The sequence below is a fragment of the Rhinolophus ferrumequinum genome, chromosome 16 (genome assembly GCF_004115265.2).
Source record: "Rhinolophus ferrumequinum isolate MPI-CBG mRhiFer1 chromosome 16, mRhiFer1_v1.p, whole genome shotgun sequence".
NCBI lineage: Eukaryota > Metazoa > Chordata > Mammalia > Chiroptera > Rhinolophidae > Rhinolophus > Rhinolophus ferrumequinum.
Window position 1 is genome coordinate 22,770,534 of NC_046299.1, and position 8,400 is coordinate 22,778,933.

Here is an 8,400-nt window from a genome sequence, read left to right on the forward strand (position 1 = left end):
AATCCTGTGCTTCTGACAGGAGAAAAGGAAATGCGACCACTCTGAAATACACTCAGAATAAAAGTAATCATTTTAAAACATGACCAGAGCTATTTATCTTCCATAACAAAGGTTTGTCCTCACAGGAAACTACTTTACCAGAGCCTCATCTGACCTAAGGAAAGGCCAATTGGACAACTCTAGCTCCTTGTAGCCTTCCTGCTTCATATTAGGGGATGAGGGGAAAAACAAGAAACTCTTCTGAAGGTCACAGCCCAGGAACTCAGGCCCACTATAAATAAATTGAGTTTTAATAATACGATCATGGAACACTTCTCTTCCCCCAATACATTACCACCACATCAACAGGGCTCCAATATAGTAACAGTAAATTATAACTGAGAGAGCTGCAAGATGCCCACTCTCTTTAGTAGGAATTTCTAGGGAAACCCAAAAATAGCAGAAAAGACAACAACAAGGACAGTAAAAGAAATAGAAGCTTCTAACACCTACAGCTACAGCACGCATTAAAAACAGCCTAATCCCTAGCCAGAGAAACAGGAAAAAGAAAAACAAACCCCTCACAGGAAAGGCCTACTTATCTCAGTTCTTATAACCTGATACATTATGTCTGGCTTTCAACAAAAAATTAATTATAAGGCATGCTAACAGGAAAGAAAGACACTATCTGAAGAAACAAAGCAAGCCTCAGAACCAGACTCAGATATGGCAGATTTTGGAATTACTAGACTAGGAATTTAAAATACCTTTGATTAATATGCTACGGGTGCGAATGGAAAAAGTACACAACATACAAGAAAAGTAAGTAGTGTAAGGAGAGAGACAGAAATATTAAGAAATAATCTGGGCCGGCCTAGTGGCTCCAGTGTTTGGAGCACCGAGCTTCTAACTCCAAGGTTGAGATTTGATTCCCACATGGGCCAGTGAGCTGCACCCTCTACAGCTAAGATGGTGAACAACAACTCTCCCTGGAGCTGAGCTGCTGCGGGCTGCCATGAGCGGCCGGTGGACAGAGTGAGTGGCTGGCAGCCAGCGAGAGCTGCTGTGAGCGGCCTACCTACGACTGGAGAGACTGCCTCAGCGGGGGTGGCGGGGGAGCTCAAGACTCAAACCAGAGTGTGGGGGTGGGGAGGCAAAAGAAGGGGTGAAAAAAAAAGAAAGAATCTAAAGGACATGCTGGAAATCAAAAACATTATAACAGAAATGAGGAATGCCTTTAATGCCCTCGTGAGTGGATGGGACATGGCCAAGAAAAGAATCAGTGAGCTTGAAGATGTTATCAATAGAAACTTCCCAAAATGACAAAAAGAAAAAAGAATGGATATGTGGGTAAATAAGAAAAGGTGTAATATCCACATAACAGGAATACCAGAAGGAGGGGAGGAGAGAAGAGCAAGGAGAAGAACTATTTGAAGCAATAATCACTGGGAATTTTTAAAAATTGACAGAACCAAACCACACATCCAGGAAGATCAGAGGACACCACACAGGGTGAATGCCAAAAATTCTACACCTGGGCATACCATATCAAAACACATAAAACAAAAGACCAAAAAATCTTGAAAGCAGCCACAGGGAAAAAATAAACCACCTTACATACAAAGAAACAAAGATAAGAATTACACTGAATTTCCCTTTAGAAACTACGCAAGCAAGAACTATGGAAGAAGATACTCGAGTGAAATATTTTAAGTTTTGAAAGAAAAAAATCCATCAACCTAAAATTCTGTATACAGAAAAATTATCCTTTAGAAATAAAGAAGAAATAAAGACTGTTCCAGACAAAAACTGAGGGAATTTGTTGCCAGCAGACTTGTCTCGCAAAAAAACATTAAAGGGTGCTCTTCGGAAAGAAGGAAAATGATGCAGGTCAGAAACTTGGATCGACACAAAGAAAGGAAAAGCATTCAGAAGATATAAAATGAATTAAGATCTTTCATTTTATTGATTTAATAATAACTGTTCAATAATAGCAACAATGTATTGGGAGATTTTAGCTTATGGATAAGTGAAATGAATGACAGCAACGTTATAAGGGACAGGAAGGGGAAATTGTAATACTTATAAGGTATTTTCACTACTCATGAAGTGACACAGTGTATTTGAAAATGGACTTAAATTAGCTGTAAATATATACTACATACTCTAGAGCAACCACTAGAAATTTCTTCAAGAAGTATAATTAATATGCTAAGAGAGGAGAGAAAATGGAATCATATAAAATGTTTAATTAAAACTAAAGAACACAGAAAAAAGAAGATAAAAAACAAACAAAGAACTGCAACAATAGAAAACAATTACAAATATGGTAGGTATTAATACAACTTGATCAATAAACATTTTAAACGTGGATAGTCTAAATACATCGATTAAAAGGCAGAGTGAATAAAGAAACAAGACCCAACTGTAAGTTGTCTATAAGAAAACTACTTTAAACATATAACACAGGTAGATTAAAAGTAAAGGGAAGGACAAACAATCCAAGTTTAAAAATAGGTAAATTACTTGAATAGACATTTCTCCAAAGAATATATACAAATGGCCAATAAGTGCATGATACGATGATTAAGATCATTAGTCATTAAGTAAATGCAAATCAAAATCCTCAGTGATATGCTATTTCACACCTACTAGATACAGCAAGGATGTGGAGAAACTGGAACTTTTATACATTATGGCTGGGAATGTAAATGGTGCCACTGCTATGAAAAACAGTTTGGCAATTCCGCAAGGAACTGAACATTGAATTACTTTATAACTCAGTAATTCCACTCCTAGGTACATACCCAAAAGAATTGAAAGCAGGGTCTCAGAGAGATATTTGCAAACCCATGTTCATAGCAGCATTGTTCACAATATCCAAAAGGTAAAAACAAGCCAAGTGTCCATCAACAGATGAACGGATAAGCAAAATGTGTTATATACATACAATGAACTTATTATTCAATCGTAGAAAGGAGTAAAGTTTTGATACATGCTACAATATGGATGAACCCTGAAAATATTATGCTTAGTGAAAGAAGCCAGACACAAAAGGACAAATATTGCATGATTTCACTTATATGAAATACCTAGAATAGGCAAATCCATAGGGACAGAAAGTAGACTAGAGGTTATAAGCAGCTAGGAAGAGGTGGTAATGGAAATTTATTGCTTAATGGGTACAGAATGTCTGTTTGGGGTGATGAAAAAGTTTTGGACATAGATAGTGATAATGGTTGCACAACATTCTGAAGTAATTAATGACACTGAATTGTACACTTAATAGTTCAATGGCAATTTTTATGTCATATGTTTTACCACAATTTTTAAAAATTAATGATGTAATTTACCAAAATCCACTGAGTCGTACATAAGGACCAAGGACTATGGAGGAGGGATTAACTACAAAGAGTCATAGGGAAATTTTGGGGTGGCAAAAGTGTTTCAATTGCGGTGATGGTTACACATTTGCATGTATTTGTCCAAACTCATTACACAGTATACTTAAAACTTGTTAACTTATTACATATGAATACACCAATAAGACTGGCAAAACATGAAAATATAAAAGCAATCCTTCAAAACAGAAAGTAAAACGGAATGAAACGTTCTCAATAAAACTGGGGGAAAAGAAACGTTATTAAATGAATCGATGCATTGAACTAGATAAAAAAAACTCAAACTGTTTTTCGTTTTTTTTTAAGGAGGGCGCAGCTCACAGTGGCCCATGCGGGGATCGAACCAGCAACCCTGGTGCTATTAGCACCACGCTCTAACCAACTGAGCTAACCAGCCACCCCTCAAACTGTTTTTAGTAATCATATCCTTGGTAGTTATTGCTGTCATTGTTGTTCTGAGACTGTGTACTGTGGAAGAAATGAAAGAATAATTATGTTGCTGTTGAGAACGGAGTTTTTGTTTAATATTGCTGAAAGGAGATACTGACTGACATAAGGTTTATGAGGTTAAGTGAAAACTCTGTAGCCTGATTTTGAATGGGAAGTGTCAGTATGAATTCATGATGTGTTTTATCCTTTTTTTTTTAAAATTAGATTTTCTAGCTCTGCCAGCTGAAAAGACCTAGGACCCATGACCAATCCAGTACCAACGAGCCTCTCTGGCACCCAGCCTGGCGGAATTGGTGAGAGCTGTCTTTGGACAGGTGAATTGGGTGGTTGGGAGAAGTGGTGGGCCTTTTTACTTTTTTGGAATGTTTTCTGGGTGCACATAATACCTAGTTAAGAATAAATAACAAAATAAAATAAAACAAGTATAAATATAAAATGAATTTAGACTCAGAATTTAAAAAAAAGAGAAATGTGACCATTTTTTAGAATCAAATTTGGTGATGTGGACCATACCAGTCACATGAACGTTTTGCTATTTTTTAAATATAACAACAACAACAACAACAACTAACATTCACTGAGTTTTGCCATGTGCCAGGCATTGGCTAAGAACTTAATAACAACTTGAGGCATACAGAAGTTAAGTAATGGGTCTGAGATCATACAGCTGGCTAGAAGCTGTGAACGTCTAAAGGCTGTCTGGATCCTACAGCATGGAAGGGAGCAAGATTAAGTGAATCAGTGCTTCTTTTGGAAGTAAAGTGTGACAAGAAAGTTTACTGTACTGGCACAGTACAAGGGGCCTTGATCTGAAAGGCTGGGCTGAAACAACTAACAGACTCCAGAGGATGGGTCCAGGGGCTCAAGACCTAAGGATTATGTTGTGGGAGTTACACCCCAATCGGAGTTCTCCGTGTTTAATCGAAGGGAAATTAGGCAGGCAGGACATTAAAGGTTTCCAGTGTGATCCAGGACAAACTGAAATGTGTGGGTAACACCTCAATCTCTGCTGCTCTGCTGCCTAGCAAGGAATATAGATTTGATGTGTGCCTTTCAGCCGCTGGAAGAGCCAGGGTAGGAGAGGTATTCAAGGAAAAGAGGAAAAGAGGCAAAAGGAAAAAAAAAATTATGGCTATACATGGTGTAGGGTCTGTGATGGAGAAGTCTCCCCTATTTTGTCCTGGGTATGGTTTCGGGGATGGAATATGTATAGGAGGACAGCTGACAGATGTAACAGGATGTTGCTTCATTAACCCAGAGACCTGAATACACGTATCTCCACAAACTGCTGTTCCTGTTTATCGCCAAATTGCCTGGTTGAGAGACTGAGCCATTGCAAGCCAGTGTCTGAATCTTGACACTTTACCCAACCGATTAGACACTTTTCCTGGTATCATTTCCAAGCACCTGTATTTTCACTGCTTCCTTGGGACATCCTACTTCTCTGATTCCTCTGTGGAAACAAACCAACCCCCTCCTGTATATGTGACAGCCTGGAGAAGAGTCAATTCTGTCCCCAAGGCAGGGAGATAGATAGATTAACACATTGAGTAGCTTATTCCAACCACTTTGGAACTTGATACTATAACTAGACTGTAATTGGTTGGTATGAGTCTGAATCTTGTGGGGGTTTTTTTCTGGACTGTGTGTCAGGCCTCATCCAATTTATGGAAACTTTTCTTAGAGCCAGGGGCCATGTATGTCATACCATCCAATCAATCAAAACCTCAAGGCTCTACCTCCAAATACCGTGTTTCCCTGAAAATAAGACCTAGCCGGACTATCAGCTCTACTGCGTCTTTTGGAGCAAAAATTAATATAAGACCCGGTCTTATTTTATTATAAGACTGGGTCTAAAATATAATAATATAATATAAAAGACTGGGTCTTATATAAGAATGGGTATAATACCGGGTTTTATATAAGACCGGGTCTTACATTAATTTTTGCTCCAAAAGACGCATTAGAGCTGACGGTCTGGCTAGGTCTTCTTTTTGGGGAAAACATGGTATATCTATCTATTGCTCTCTCCACTACATCCACCCTCATCTAAGGCAGAAAACTAATAGGACACTCAAATTGGGTACTTCTTGGAAAGATTAATAAAGGAACTATTAAACTAATGAACTGATGTAGGGAAATACAAGTGCACTCTGTGCTACTATTGCCCTAGAAAAAATGGGGAGAGGGGGCATTACTAGAATACTAAGATTGCTTTATGGAAAGGGCTGCCTGACAGGAGCTGTGACTTTTCATCAGGGTATATAGGTACCCATAGAAATCCTACAGATTAGGAGCCAGGGGAATACCCTGATCTCACTCTCTTTGCACCCTCTGACCTCTTGCCAGGGCTCCACATTGGCTTCTTCTTCAACCAGAAGAAGCCAGAGGGTTCAGTCAACAGAGGTCAGCTTCCTGGAGCACAGAGAAGCAGAGAAGGATAGAGTAGACCTAGAAGGATTAAACAGAACATCATCTTTAACTGTATTTATCTTAACCTATAGTCTGATTTCTTCACAGCTGCCAAGCAGTCTTTTTTATAAATTGTGATGAAATACATATAACATACAATTTGCCATTTTAACCATTTTAAGTGTATAATTCAGTGACATTACATTCACTATGTTCTGCAACCATCACCATCTATTTCCAAACCTCTTTCATAACCGCAGAGAAACTCTGTACCCATGAAGCAATAATTTTTTATTCCTCCTAGCCCAAAGCCTCTGTCCATCTCTAATCTACTTTCCATCTCTGTGAATTTGCCTATGATATTGCATATAAGTGAAATCATGCAATATTTACCTGTTTGTTTCTGGCTTCTTTCACATAGCATAACGTTTACAAGGTTCATCCATGTTGTAGCACGTGTCAGTACTTCACTTTTGTATGGCTAAAATTCATTGTATGCATGTACTACATTCATTTCTTTCCTTCCTTCCTTTCTTTCTTTCCTACCTTCCTTCCTTCCTTCCTTCCAAGATTTTATTGGGGAAGGGGAACAGGACTTTATTGGGGAAGTGTGTACTTCCCGGACTTTTTTCCAACTCAAATTGTTCCAAGTCAAGTTGTTGTCCTTTCAGTCTTAGTTGTAGAGGGCGCAGCTCAGCTCCAGGTCCAGTTGCCGTTGCTAGTTGCAGGGGGCGCAGCCCACCATCCCTCGCAGGACTCGAGGGGTTGAACCAGCAACCTTGTGGTTGAGAGACCACTGGCCCATGTGGGAATTGAACCGGCAGCCTTTGGAGTTAGGAGCACGGAGCTCCAACCACCTGAGCCACCGGGCCAGCCCTACATTTCTTTATCCATTCATCTGCTGATGGACACTTTGGTTGTTTTTACCATTTGGCTATTGTGAATAATGCTGCAATGAACATTAGCATACAAATATTTGAGTCCCTATTTTCAATTCTTTTATTCTTTCACTTTATACATAAGAGTGAAATGTCTGGGTTATAGGTAATTCTAACTTTTTGAGGAACCCCAATGTAACCTTTAAAAAATATAAATTGATGATGGTATTCTCCTCCTTAAAACTCTGTAATGCTTCCCAATTTTAAAACTTATTATAAAGTTACAGTAATCAAGACAGTGTGGTACTGGCATTAAGGATAGATATAGATCAATGGAATAAAACTGAGAGCCATACATTTATAGGCAATTGATTTCAGACAAGAGTCCAAAGACAATTCAATGGGAAAAGAATAGTCTTTTCAACAAATAGTTCTGGGACATCTGGATAGCCACACACAAAAAAATGAAATTGGACCCCTTACTTATACAAACAAAAACTTAACTCAAAATAGACCATATGCCTAAATGTAAGAGCTAAATGCATAAAGCTCTTAGAAAAAAACATAGGAGTAAAACTTTTTGATGGTGGGTTAGGTAAAAGCTTTTAGCTATGACACCAAAAGCATAAGCAACCAAAGAAAAAAATGATAAATTAGACTTCATCAAATTAAAAAGTTGTACTTTGAAGGGCACTGTCAAGAAAGTAAAAAGACAATCCACAGAGTAAGAAAATATTTGCAAATCATATGTTTGATAAGGGATTTGTATTGAAAATATATAAAGAATTCTTACCACTCAACAATACAAAGACAACCCAGTAAAAAATGGGCAAAGGATTTGAACAGACAATTCTCCAAAGAAGATATACAAGTGGCTGATAAGGACATGAAGAAATACTCAACGTCGTTAGCCATCAGGGAAATACAAATCAAAACCACAATGAGATACCATTTCACTTGCTCTAGGATAGCTATAATCAAAAAGACAGATAATAACAAATGTTGATGAGAATGTGTAGAAATTGGACCCCTTTGTTTCTCTCTTGATTTAACTTAAAAAGATTATATAAATACTTGGTTTTTTCCTTCTTTTAAATTACAAGTTCCTTGAGTACTGGGACTGCATCTTATATAAAATGTATCAATCGCAAACTTTTAACAGATTTAAAACTAATATCCCTATATGACAACTTACCTCATCTAATCACACGTGTATATTTTGCAACTTTGTCTTGACAGGGTCACCACAGACCTATATTACTCAAGCTGAATGTATGTCT